The sequence below is a fragment of the Lissotriton helveticus genome, chromosome 3_1 (assembly GCF_964261635.1).
Source record: "Lissotriton helveticus chromosome 3_1, aLisHel1.1, whole genome shotgun sequence".
Taxonomy (NCBI): domain Eukaryota; kingdom Metazoa; phylum Chordata; class Amphibia; order Caudata; family Salamandridae; genus Lissotriton; species Lissotriton helveticus.
In genome coordinates this window covers 1,456,208,539-1,456,222,558 of record NC_136061.1, presented here as the reverse complement: position 1 = coordinate 1,456,222,558, position 14,020 = coordinate 1,456,208,539, and positions in this window count along the sequence as shown.

Below are 14,020 nucleotides of genomic sequence, written 5' to 3'. Positions count from 1 at the left end.
TGGCATTGAATTCATGCCAACTCCTGACTTGCTAGAAGACATTCGTGAGAACTCGACCTCCTAATCTCCAATAGGATGTTAGATTATACATTGCATTTACTATTGGAACATTAATTGCCGGGTGGAATAAAAGTGCATGGGAAAATAAAATATTGGGCGGGAACTTTAATCTGAATATTGAAGAGCATGACCTCATAACTGGTATGGTGTGATAACCTCTCCTCGTCTTTTGACCAATCAAATTGAGGGAATTCACACGTTTGCAACATTGGGGGTTGGTACACTGCCCTGGAAAACGGTATATCTAAGGTAGGCTTAGCTAGTTAGATTGTCCGACTTGTCTAAATAGCTGACCTGTCACTGACCCAACTCACTCAATAGGCGATCGAAAGCAGAGGTGCTGGCGGTGCACTCTGTCAGAAGATTCGGGAGCAGAGGTGCTGACGGAGCACTCTGTCAGAAGATTCGATAACCCAATCGGGGTTCGGGTAAGGAGTTCGATAACCCAATCGGGGTTCCTGAGGAAGAAGATTTGCTAACCCAATCGGGTTCAGACTGTTAGCTGCAGAGAGGGGTGTGACGCTGGTGTTGCACTTGATACCTTAGGACTCTAGGTACCGGTGACAAGGATTGGTAAATCAAGGTATAGGTCCTAAAAAGGTTCATTTAATCACTGGTTGAGCGTAGGTTTACCTGTTCAAAGTGTGTATGTTTTATGGGCCCAGGTGAGTATGGTAAAATCCTGAGCAGGTGAACTTGCGCTCTATCAGTATTTTTGGTAGCAGTTTGATGGTTAGGGTTTAGTTAAGATAGGTAGTTAGTTTTGTATTGATTATTTTGAAATTGTATTGATTTTATGCATTAACCAAAACCCATTTGTATTGTTCTATGTTTGTTTTGGAATCCCAGGGGGCAGAATAGCGGGTGGTAAATGGAAGCCACTTTGCATTGAGGTCACTTGCCTAAGGAAGTAAGTGCATGGTTAGGTAAAACTGGAAGCACTGATTAGGGAATTTTCTGTATAAATGTGTGAATAAATGATAGCAAAGAAGTTCGCTGGTGAAACTTTGGCCTTATATCACCTAGAAAGGGTAAGCCCGAGGGAGTAACAGGTTCTCTAATGCATGTATGAAGAGTAGGAGGAAAGGATCTACTTGCAGTGTATAAAGAGTAAGCAGAAGGGACTTAGTCGCAGTAAAAGAAATCATCTTTCCTTTGAATTTAGTCACTTAGGCACAGTGGCAAATGTTTTTACGTTGTTAATTAATGAATATTAAGTGAAAAGAAATAAATTCTCGTATTACCTTGCAAAAGAGGGAGTCAGTTGCGGAGCTGCGCTGACGTCACTCAGAGCCGCGCTGTTATTGGATTGGGACAGTGGGTGTGTAATTGTAAAGGAGGGGTGAGATCAGGAGCGTGAGAACTTGTCTCATGAGAAAATCCGTGCAATCATTGGTCGAAAGTAATTTGAATTCAAATCACTGATTGATTCTTGAAAATAAGAAACGTGCTGGTATTGTGAAGCATTTAGTAAACAATTGAGTATAGCTGCATATTGAATTTATTGGTGTAAAGTTTATGTGGTATTTAGATCCAACATTTATAGGAAATAGACCCGATAGGAGGTACTTAGGTTTTGCGTACGAGCAAAATATAAGGGGAAGACCTCATATCATTTACGGAGGAATAAGGAAAATGTTGTTATTTAAAAAGATTAAGAATTTCTTTAAAAAGGACAAAACGATTAAAACTAAAGAAGGGATTATTATTCCTCCACCTAATACGCCTGCATCATACATGATGGTAGAAAGGGGCTATCACACCTGTGTGTGGTTAGAGAATTGGACAGAGTACACAAAATATGATGGTGGTTTGGCATTTCCAGAACATGGTACCTTTAATGGTAGAGTTTTGTACAATCTGAGAACACGCATGAATGAATAAGATCCTAGACCTAGATTAACTCAGTACGAAGCATTAGAAGAATGGGAGACTGAGGCTTTCGAACGAGATAGACCCAGAAGCGACAGAAATTGGAGTAGATTTTATCCCAGATTTCCGAAAAAAACAAGAGATAAACAAATGAAGAAATGGAGACAGTCTATGTTAGTAGAAGGATTATATTCTGTAAGGACTTTAGAGGAAGCATCAGGAAGCAAATGCACAGAGAAAACTAGAAATGTAATGATTAGTGGTGAATTAGATGATGACTATTTGGAGGATTTGTTAATGAAAAGTCCGCCACCTTACCATGAAGAAGCAAATAGAGTTAACCCGAGTGCCCCGTTCTTAAAACCACCTTTTGTTCCGCAAGTAGTGCATGAAACTTCATTAGAAAAGGTGTTACAGGAGAGGGAAAGAGAAGCCATAAATAAACAGAGAAGTGAGTTAATTCAGAAAATTTCACAGTTAAATATGAGTCCTGAAGCCTTGACCATTCCGGTAACTATAGGTCCTGTTGTTCCATTATATGGAGAGAAACAGTCCTGTCCTAAACCTCCTGCTCTGACTACACCTGTAGTGCAATCCCGAAAAGAACCCTTGATAATTGATGATCAAACAAGTGAATGTGAGTCAGTGATTTCCCTGATGGATTTACCTACAAGAGAACCGGTGGATGAATCCATCAGGAAAAACGCTCCTGGAACTTCTAGAGAGGTACGGATGGAAACATCCTCAGGTACAAGAAGTGCTACTGTAGTAACCCCAGAAGAAATAGAGAGATGGTCCAGAGAAACAGAAAAACCAAAATCTCAGCCAAAGGTATTGGATATTTTTAAATTAAGAGTTGAATTGGAAGAAATGATGGCTGGAAATGTGGGTTTAGATAGGTTAAACACTCTCAATGAGGACGAATTGTAGTTTATAAAACATTTCACGAAAAGTTAATGAGTTTGGCTTCTGAAATGGACATTGATGTTGGAAAATCTAAAGTTTTACAGAAACCTTACCGAGCTGAATCTTCTGACAAAGATTTAGAAAACAGGAATATGTCAGGACATAAAGTGCAGATTAAAGAGTTACTATCATTGTTGCAGAAGTGGGGTGATTTAGACAAATGGAAAGCTAGATAGGAAAAGAAAAAGGAGGAGACCCAAGCGAAAAATACTGCAAATGAATATTTATTAAAAGAACCCGAAAAAGTGGAAAGGTTGTGCTCGATGAGAGAAGTGCCTGGAGGAGGTTATGTGCATGTTCCATGGTCGAGACAAGATATTTTGTCATTTACGAACGATTTCCCGAAACTCAGAGAGAAACCTGTAGAGTGGTACAGGCAGATTTGTGAAGGTCTCAAAAGTGCTGCTAAAAGATTTAGATGGGTTATTTGACATTGTTGTTCCTGTGGATCAATGGACAGAATGTAAGATAGCGGTTGATTGGCCTAATGATGAGTATCCTAGAGACCCGAAGACGAAGTCAGATGCAGTAATGAAAAAATATAATCAAGTAATACTGTACTTGAAAGGAAAGGTACCCCCAAAGGAAACTGACTGGACAAGAACAGACAGAACTACCCAAAATAAAGATGAATCAGTACGTAGATATTATGAACGCCTTTTACAGGTATTCAAGCAGTACAGTGGGTTGTAAAGCATTGACACGAAAGACATGACCCATTTTATTGATCAATTTGTGTCAGGGTTAAAGCCAGAAATTTTTGCAAATGATTAAAGATCATAAAATCTGCTTGCAGGCCAAGCCAATAGATGAAATACTTAAATATGCAAAATATTGTGGGGATGAAATTGACAATAAACTAAAGAATTTAGAAGAAAAGGTAATGTGGGCACAAGTAGAATTAGCTGAGCAACAGGAACTTCAGTTAAATCAATTGGAAAATTATCAGAACCAAGGAGATGGCAATGGGGGTAAACCAAGAGGTATAATGAACAGAGAGGAGGCCAAGAAGAAATTTCCTTGTCATGGGTGCTGAAAAATGGGGCATTGGAGGAACGAGTGTAAAGCTGTATTGAGTAACCCTGTAAAAAACGATAATTTGAATCCACAGACGCAGAATGGGTTGTCAAAGTAGTCACAGCAACAGGTAATACAGAACCAGTTACCACTTGCACCTATGCCAGATTCTGGGAGCCAAGCAAATTACAAGGTGGATACCACAAATTGGGAGGGAAGTGGAAGGAGAGACGCAGTGACATCACAATTTCTTTTGAGTGACACATTTTTTGAAGAAGATAGTAACTGACGCTGCCTGAGAGGGGAGGATGAGGAGTGCGTACTTGACACATCCTTGCCGGTAGATCAGTCAGGTCCATACATTGAGGGAAAAGTTGAGGGAAATTATGTTACCTTTTTGTTGGATACTGTTACTACCCGTTCTCTGTGAGAACAACAGACGTTCCAAACCTACCCCTCGGGAGAAGCGATCCAAGTAGTGGGCGTTTCTAATAAACAAATTAGTGCCCATGTTACAGAACCTATGGAAATCAGAATAGGTAATTTCAAAGAAATGCACAAGTTTGTAGTATGCGACTCCAGTCCAGTGAACCTATTAGGTAGGGACTTGCTGTGCAAAATGAATTGGTGTTGAAATTCAAACCCCAGATGAAGATGGAGTTTTTAAATTAATGTTGGCCAAACAAGAAACAGAAATTAAAAAGATGTTAGTGGAAGACCTCCCAAAAGAATTACAGCATACGGTAAATCCTGAAGTGTGGGATTTCACTGGGAAAGATGTGGGACTAATGGCAAATGTTGACCCAGTAAAAGTGACTGTGAAAGAAGGTGCAGTTTACCCAAATATTCGACAATACAAAATGAGCCCAGAATTAAAAGCAGGTGTTGCAGCAGAAATAAAGCGTTTGGTTGAGCTAGGAATTTTACAAGAAATAATGAGCAGTCCATGTAATTCACCCATAATTGGCATAAAGAAACCGAGCGGGAAATATAGGGTCGTACAAGACCTTCGCAAAGTTAATAAAATTGTCATCCCATGTTGTCCAGTGGTGCCAAATCCTGCAGTGATTTTGTATCAGATACCGTGGGGAGCCAGATGGTTTACGGTAATAGATCTGTGCCATGCATTTTTCTCTATACCATTACATCCAGATAGCAAATATCTTTTCTCGTTCAAATTTGACGACCATGTCTACATTTGGAACCGTGTCCCTCAGGGGTACACAGAGAGTCCATCGATTTTTAATCAGATTTTGAAAAAGTGCCTTGAATCTTTGGTTTTGCTCGGATAGTCTGTCCTGGTGCAATATATAGACGACCTGTTGGTGGTGTCTAAGACTCGAAATTACTGTGTTGTTGATACCATTGTATTGCTGAATCATTTGGCAGAAGGAGGGCATAAAGTGTCACCTGAGAAATTGCAATTCTGCCCCACATAGGTAAAGTATCTGGGGCACCAGATAGAAAGAGGTGTTAGACGAGTTACCTCTGAAAGAATCAAAATCATCAGAAACATGAATCTACCTCAGACACAGAAAGAAATCAGAATGTTTCTTGGAGTTGTAGGTTACTGCAGGCAGTGGATTGTGGGATTTGCAGTCCTAGCTAAACCTCTGATACAGAGCAAAAGACCAAGTAGAGAGGGATGACGAAAGCTTGACTGCCTCCTTGAAACTGCGAGACTGTCTCTGTTCAGCTCCAGCCTTAGGGATGCCTAATTACTCAAAAGAATTTGCATTGTTCTGTGATGCACGCGACAATTGTGCATTGTCTGTTCAGACCCAAACTCATGGTTTAATGAGACGTCCTGTGGCATATTTTTCATCCACACTAGATCCAGTGGCATCTGCATTGCCAGGATGTCTGAAAGCAGTAGCTGCAACATGCATGAGTCTCGAGCAAAGTGAATCCATCATTATGGGACACCCTGTAACTGTGTATGTACCACACTCAGTGGTGATTCTGTTAACCAGAACACGTACTCAGTATTTGACTCCTAGTCGCTGACTAAGTATGAGCAAATTCTTCTAGGTGCAGGGAATGTGACTATTGCCAGGTGTACTGTCTTAAATCCTGCCACACTGTTACCTGATTCACACTTCACAGAAGTGAAAGGGGAAGTCGAGCATTTTTGCATCGACCTCACAGAATACAGTACAAAGCCCCAACCAGACATAAAGAGAAGAGCCATTGTTGACTTTTGAATATGAGCTGTTTGTGAATGGCTCATGCATGAGACATGAAGAAGGAGGATTAAGTGCTGCTTATGCTGTGTGTTCTCTGTGGGGTCCAGTGGAAACATCCTATTTACCTGGAGTCAAGCCCGCACAAGAAACCAAATTAGTTGCATTGACAAGAGCTTGCCAATTTGGGAAAAATTTAAAAGACCATATACACTGACAGTCAGTATGGTTACGGGGTTGTGCATGACTTTGGCCAAATATGGTTGCAAAGGGAGTTTCTGACTTCTTTAGGTACTCCTATTAAAAATGGACATTATGTAAAAGACTTACTAGAAGCAATTCAATTTTCCAAAAGAAGTGGCTGTGGTCAAGTGTGCTGCTCACCAATCTGGAAATGACAAAGTGACAGCAGGCAACCGATATGCTGATCAACTAGCCCAGCATTGTGCCAAACATAAAATGGCAATAAATAAGAAAATCGATGCACATGGAAACAGCTGCTAATTTATGTTGCTGGAAAGAGTGAAATTATGGGAATAAGTGAGAGATTTGTAAAATGAGGCCGAAATGAAGGAAAAGGAAGAGTGGGAGAAAATAGAATGTCGGAGAAGGGCTGAGGATGTTGTTATTGTTTACCCCAATGGGAGACCTGTGTTACCAGATTGTATGCTTGCTCCTATGGCTAGGATGTACCATGGAAGTTCACACAAAGGTAGAGACGCGATGATTAGACAGTTCAGACACGGTTGGTTCAATGCGAGATTCAGGAACATAGCAGAGAGTCTTTGCCAGAGGTGTATAACATGCCAACGAATGAATTCTGGAAAGACAACTGTAGTGTGGCCAGGAAAGATTGGAAAGGTAGAAGGTCCCTTCATACGACTCCAGATTGATTTCATCCAATTACCCCCTTGTCGAGGACTGAAGTACGTCCTTGTCATTGTCTGCCTGTTTTCAAAATGGGTGGAAGCATACCCTACACGCAGAAATTATAGCATCACTGTAGCTAAGTTATTACTGATAAACCTATACCACGTTTCGGTTTTCCAGTAACGATTTAATCAGACCGGGGGTCTTATTTTAATAATGAAATAATTCATCTGATCTGTGAAGCATTTCAAATTGAGCAAAAGCTGCACTGTGCATACTGCCCAGAGGCTTCTGGAGTGGTGGAACAACTGAATAGCACAATCAAGTCACAATTGGGAAAGATGTATGAATCTGCCCGATTGGAGTGGCCTGATGCTTTACTTCTTGTTCTGAAGGGACTCAGAAGCATTCCAGACAGAAACACAGGCTTGAGTCCCCATGAAATACTCATGGGAAGAGCAATGAGGCAGGCATGGGTACCAGGACACACGCTGATTAATATATCTGATGATTTAGTGCTCGAGTCTTGCAAAGAAGTGGCTGACCAAGTGCGTTCTATCTCTCACCAGGTTGGAGAAGACGCTGTCGCCAGACAATCAATTCCAGAACATGACGTGAATCCAGGTGACTGGGTATTGATAAAAGAACATACTCAAGAATCTTGCCTAGCACCAAGGTGGGGAGAGCCACATCAAGTAATATTGGTTACTACCATAGCTGTAATGTGCAGGGGAATTCCAAACTGGATCTACGCGAGTCACACCAAAAGGGTGACTGAACCTGATGATGTAGGAGCTGAAGGTTGTGCAGTTGAGGGGTCTCAAGAAGTTGATCTTGAAGTAGTTGATGAAGAACAACAGAGCACCAGTCAGGATGAATGGATTGCAGACTTTTTGAGAACCAGAAGTCAAACCTATCTAGATAGACAGAGTGATAGTGAGGATGAGCCAGGAATAGAAGAAGGTACTCAGATTATAGAAATCCAAGTCAAAAGTGATTCTGAGGAGGAGCAGATAAGGAAAGATCGATGTACTCAGACATTTGAAACTTCAGCCAGTACTCCAGAGTCTGAGAACAGAAAGATAGGTATTAGGGCGAAAACTCAGGCAGAAGACAATCAAGAAATCCAAAGACCTGAGCAGGACCAGATAGGAGTAGGAAAACGTGTTCAGGAAGAAGAAGGCAAATAAAATCAAGTCAAAGTAAAGTACAGAAAACTCCTGAACAAGGCCAGATTAGTATCCAAGCAGAAGAAATAAAAATAATACCTGGACCAAGTCAGATAGAGAGGAATTCAGAAGTTGACAAAGAAACGAAAATAAAAAAGCATCTGAAGAACGTCAAAGTACAGTGCCAGCTGAAAGACTCAGAAAGGGAGATAAGTGGCCTGGGTTTGTCAAAAGACTAACATTTTGCCTTAAAACAATAAATGAAGAACCAGAGCAAGTAAATGAAATTTCAAGCCAAGCTGGACCATCCACAGAGCAACCCACAATCAGGAGTCCATGTTTGAAAAGACTAAATAACAAGTTCAGAGGACCTGAGTGGACGTACTTCATACTTGAAGATTCCTAAAATCTAGAATTGAGTGATGACAAACTGATTGTTGATCAGACTGATGAAGAAGTGAGACCAACTTGAGAAAAGAAACACAGGTTAAAGTCTGTGGAAAAGTTACAAAGAGGGGATAAAATCTCCTTAGTCAGAAATGGCTGATTATAATGTTAACGGAAGACCGAAAATACATTGTTTAAAGACATGTTGTAGAATATGCACATGTAGTATAGTTAGAGTAGTTATAGTATGGTTTGGATTGGCATTAGCTATACCTTACCTAATGAGCAAAGAAATGCAGAATAACACTAATATACCTAAGCAAGTAGGTTCACCTAAGACAATAGATAAACATATTCATGAAAAAGCAGTTAGTCTTAAGCAACCTGGAGTAGATTTAGAAGCTCCAGATGAGGGAGACTTACATTATAGAAGAGCTAGAAATAGAACTCATTTAAATGTATTTGCTAATCTGTTAGTACATTATGTAGAAGCTATGGAAATCAGTGACTGTTACATGTGCATGAAGTTGCCCACATCAGTAGCTGAAGGGGTCACTTACCATCATTTACCTCTGACCTATGGTATTTCATGTAGCATTTTAGCTAGTCTGTTTTATATAATTGGAAAATTACAATATTGTTATTCTAATTTTGATGTAATCTTTTCTGAGGTTCCTTTACGTAGAAATTTAAATCGTATTTCTAGTACTAGAGACTCCACTCACTTCATGGGAGATTCATTTCTAACAGTAGGATCAATAGATATACCCAAAGCTCACAAAGAAAATCTAACATGTATATTACAGGAGAAGGAAAAGATGTTTTTAGATTTAGTCATGAAAGGAAGACAGGATTTCCATAGAACAGCCACTGATCATAAGTGAAAGATTCCTAAATGGGCTGAAAATAAAGAGTTTACCTCTAATGGCACGACTCAAGCTGCTATGTTGCTGGATTTCTAAAAGAATGGGAAACTCTGTCTCCATAGGGAGAAAACAGATTATTATAACAATATATTCATTGGTTCCAATGAATCTGAACACAATTTCAAAGTTATTAGGGGTTGGGGTTTCAAAGATGAAACCGAACCAGTTTATCCTGGAATTTATTACATTTGTGGGAACAAGGTGTATTTTAAATTAACTGGTCATTGGTACGGGAGTTGTTATTTTGGAATGGTATTCCCAAAAGTGTACTACATAGAGAAAATTACTGGAAGCAATGAAGAAACTAATGGACTAACACATAGTAAAAGAGCATCATTTGCTGAAGTTGCAGGTGACATATTTAGTGCAATAATACCTTCAGTGTGAGTGGTTCTGAACACTCAAAGAATTTGCAAATTGTCAACAGTGGTGGATCGCTTATCGACTGACACTGCTAGTGGATTCTTGATGATCAATACCGAACTAGTTGCGGTAAGATCAATGGTTTTACAAAATCGATTTGCTCTTGCTATATTATTGGCAAAAGAGGGCGGAGTCTGTAGAATACTGAAGACGCAACATTGTTGCACTTACTTTCCAGACGAAAGTGTGGAAATTAAAAGGTACGCAAGAAATATTACCAATTTGAGAGAAGAATTTAAACCACTGGAGGTTGACAGTGCATGGAAGAGACTAATTAATGGTCTCTCCTGAATAGGTAGTTGGTTCACTAACATAGGAAAGAGAGTTGTAGGTAAAATACTGATGCCAAGGTGGGAGTAGCCCTACTGATTTTAGGGATGATAATTTGTTGCAAGTGTCGCAAGTATAAAAAGACACGTGCAGTAAATAAGAAAGGAAAGAACAGAAACTTCAGTGAAATCGAGCTTGAAGAATTAAATGGGGATTTGTTACAAGAAAAGGAAAAACTTCCACATGAATAATGGGGAAAAGCCTAAAAGAGTGTTTGAAGAAAAAGAAATGAGTAAATGTTGAAAAGTTGGCATCTGTTTCTGTAATATATAATGATATTAAATATCATCAAAGAGGGGATTGATGGAGCAAGGTTCTGCACATAAAGCAACTTGCTTGGACTCAGCCCTCTCGAAATAAACTGTAATACACTAATAAACATGTTTCGTCTTACTAACAATGCACCACACAACATTTCTAGTATCTAAGGGAAGCTTTTCAATGTGCTTTTACTAACCGTAACTCGAATGCCTTAAAATGGCCGCCGCAACGCGGGAACTTTTCTGCGCATGCGTCTGTCACACTCACCTGACATGACGTACTTACTGCTTGGTGGGAAAACTTTGCTTCTGCGCACTAGCACTAAAGATGGCTGCTCTATGTTCTCATGCGCTGATGCTTGCATTGCTGCTTTTACTAAGTTGTTCGTTCTGCATATTCCCTAATGCTGTAGTTTAAATAAAGTAATGGGAATAGAGTAGAGATAAGTGGTTTACAGTGCATTCATTTATTCTTTGTTCTAAAACTGTTTCTCTTCTACTTTGCTATTAGCTTGTGTTCTGTCCAATCGAGTGTAATGATGTTCCATCTTGGGTCCTGAAACTGGGCATGCGCCGAATTCACCCGAGTCTACAATCCATGGCATTGAATTCATTCCAACTCCAGACTTGCTAGAAGACATTCGTGAGAACTCGACCTCCTGAACCTCCAAGAGGATGTTAAATTATACATTGTATTTACTATTGGAACATTCATTGCCGGGTGGAATAAAAGTGCATGGGAAAATAAAATATTAGGCGGGAACATTAATCTGAATATTGAAGAGCATGACCTCATAACTGGTATGGTGTGATGACCTCTCCTAGTCTTTTGAGCAATCAAATTGAGGGAATTCACACATTTGCAACATTGGGGGGTGGAAAATGGTATATCTAGGGTAGGCTTAGCTAGTTAGATTGTCTGACTTGTCCGAATAGCTGACCTGCCACTCACCCAACGCACTCAATAGGCAATTGAGAGCAGAGGTGCTAGCGGAGCACTCTGTCAGAAGATTCAGGACCAGAGGTGCTGGCAGAGCACTCTGTCAGAAGATTCGATAACCCAATCGGGGTTCGGGGAAGGAGTTCAATAACCCAAGCTGGGTTCCTGAGGGAAAAGATTTGCTAACCCAATCGGGGTCCGACTGTTAGCTGCAGAGAGGGGTGTGAGGCTGGCGGTGCACTTTAGCTGTGGGTGCCGGTCTTGACCTGCGGTGGTCCTGTCCTGATCCAATTTGGTCCGTACTTATCCTGATTCTGCGCTGCACCTGTTCCATCATGTTGGCACCTGCACTTTCGGGGGTCCTGTCTTTTATCCCAGCCTGTGGCCAGGGTTGGTCTTCACACCATTCTAGGTAAATATAAAAGCTGTAAGGGTATGTCATTGTGCTGTTTCCCTTTTCTTACTCTTCCTATGTTTCAATGCTTAAAGAACGTTTCAAAATATTTTCACATCATCTTGCTTTGATTTTATTCTTAATTGATCAAGCCCTGATTAATCTAGTATGGATATTGACAGTTAAAAAATTATTTAGATAAAGCATTTAAAATGTTCCCAAGTCTGTGGTTATTTTATGAGTGCAAATGATTATCTACTACCTATTTTCTTGCTAACTCCCTTGATCCCTTAGGACTCTAGGTATCGGTGACAAGGATTGATAAGTCAAGATATAGGTCCTAAAAAGGTTAATTTAATCACTGGTTGAGCATAGGTTTACCTGTTCAAAGTGTGTATGTTTTATGGGCCCAGGTAAAATCCTGAGCAGGTGAACCCACGCTCTATCAAAGGAGAGGGACTTTAACAAGGGTGAGGGACTTTAATAGCCGGTATAGCCCTGCTACGAAGGACTATAAGGCTATTAGAACATTCTGCCACTAGAGAACAGATTGTTCTAACAAATAAAACAAAGGCTTCTCGAAGCTCGAGGGGATTTGAATCCCCTCGAGCTCCGAGATGCCTTGGTAAAACATTGGAATGTTGCTCTGCGGACCTTTACTGGCCCGTAGAAGCAGGGAGCAATCCATTGTCTTCAATGTAGCTCCCAACATTCCAGTGTTCTGATAAAGGTTATTGTTCATTCTCTGATTTGAGCAGCTCCTAACAATTGTTATATTCACAATTCTGTTATATTATTCTACTCCGTTAGGGTGAAAAGCAGTATTTAATGTTTAAAGACTTCCAAAGAACGAGTTATAAATAATACATTCAAAAGTGAAGTGACTACTTATTTATTTTTTCTAAGATACCTGCAAGTTTAATTTCGCTAGAGAGTATTCTCCTTCCAAGACATTTCAGGAGTCAAAAGTTTCAGCCTTGAATTATTCACATCCTCACATATCCTTTGTGGCATACGGAGGAAGGGACTTCAGGTATTTACTTAGCACAAAATACTTCCTAGATTATCAGTTTATTTTTAAGGTACATCTGGTTTAGATCTTTTATTATTTCGTTTTTAACTTTCAGAAGGAGAACTGTACAAGGATGACCAAATGACTACTTGGTGACAGTTTCCTACCGATCATCCTTTCTTCTCTTGGGTTCAATTTGACTTTGATTTAGTTGGGTCTTTTGGGCTTACGTGAAGTTTAGAACTCTCTATGAAACTATCCAGGTGAGTGCCTGTAGAAAGCTGGCTCCGTATATACTATATCAAAGTGAGGTATAGTGTGCACAGAGTCCAGTGGAACCCAAAAGGTAGGCAGAAGTAAAGGGGATAGCACCTCACTCTGTTTTTGGGGTAGTGTGGTCGAGCAGTAAGGCTTTATCAGAGGACAGTGTTAAGCATTTGTTCTACACACTCAGGGCTAGATGTAGGTAATAGCAAATTACCGAATGGTAAATACCGAATTTTACCGAATCGGTATTTACTAATCGGTAATTGCTATGTAGGAAAAAAAATCGGTAAAAATACCGATTTGGTAAGATTCGGTAATTACCGATTCGGTAATTACCAATTCGGTAATTACCGAATCAGTATTTGCCATTGATTCCTATGGGCCTTGAAGCCCATAGGATTCAATAGCAAATACTGATTCGGTAATTACCGAATCGGTAAAATTACCGATTTTACAAGGGGGACAGGGTGTCACTTTGACACCGTGTTGCACCCCTGTTTCTGGCTTGTGTGCCATGTGGCACACATACATGCCCTGAGGGCATGTATGTAGGCACAGGTGTACATGCACAGATGTGCATGTACACTGGAATTCGTTATTTACCATGTAATAGTATTACATGGTAAATAACGAATCGGTAATGGCCTGTGGCACTGTTTTCAGTGCCACCTACATCTGTATTTACCGATTCGGTAAATTTACCGATTCGGTATTTTACAGAATCGGTAAATTTACCGAATCGGTAAATATACCGATTCTGTAAATTAAGCCTACCTACATGTCAAATCACAAACACCGGTCGGTAACGGCCGAAATCGGCCATTACCGACCGGTAATTGGCGACCTACATCGTGCCCTCAGTCAGCAAATGAATTCACACACTCAAAAACGGAACTTGAGACCAATTGTTTTTGTATAAAAATCTTCTTTTAGTTATTGTATTT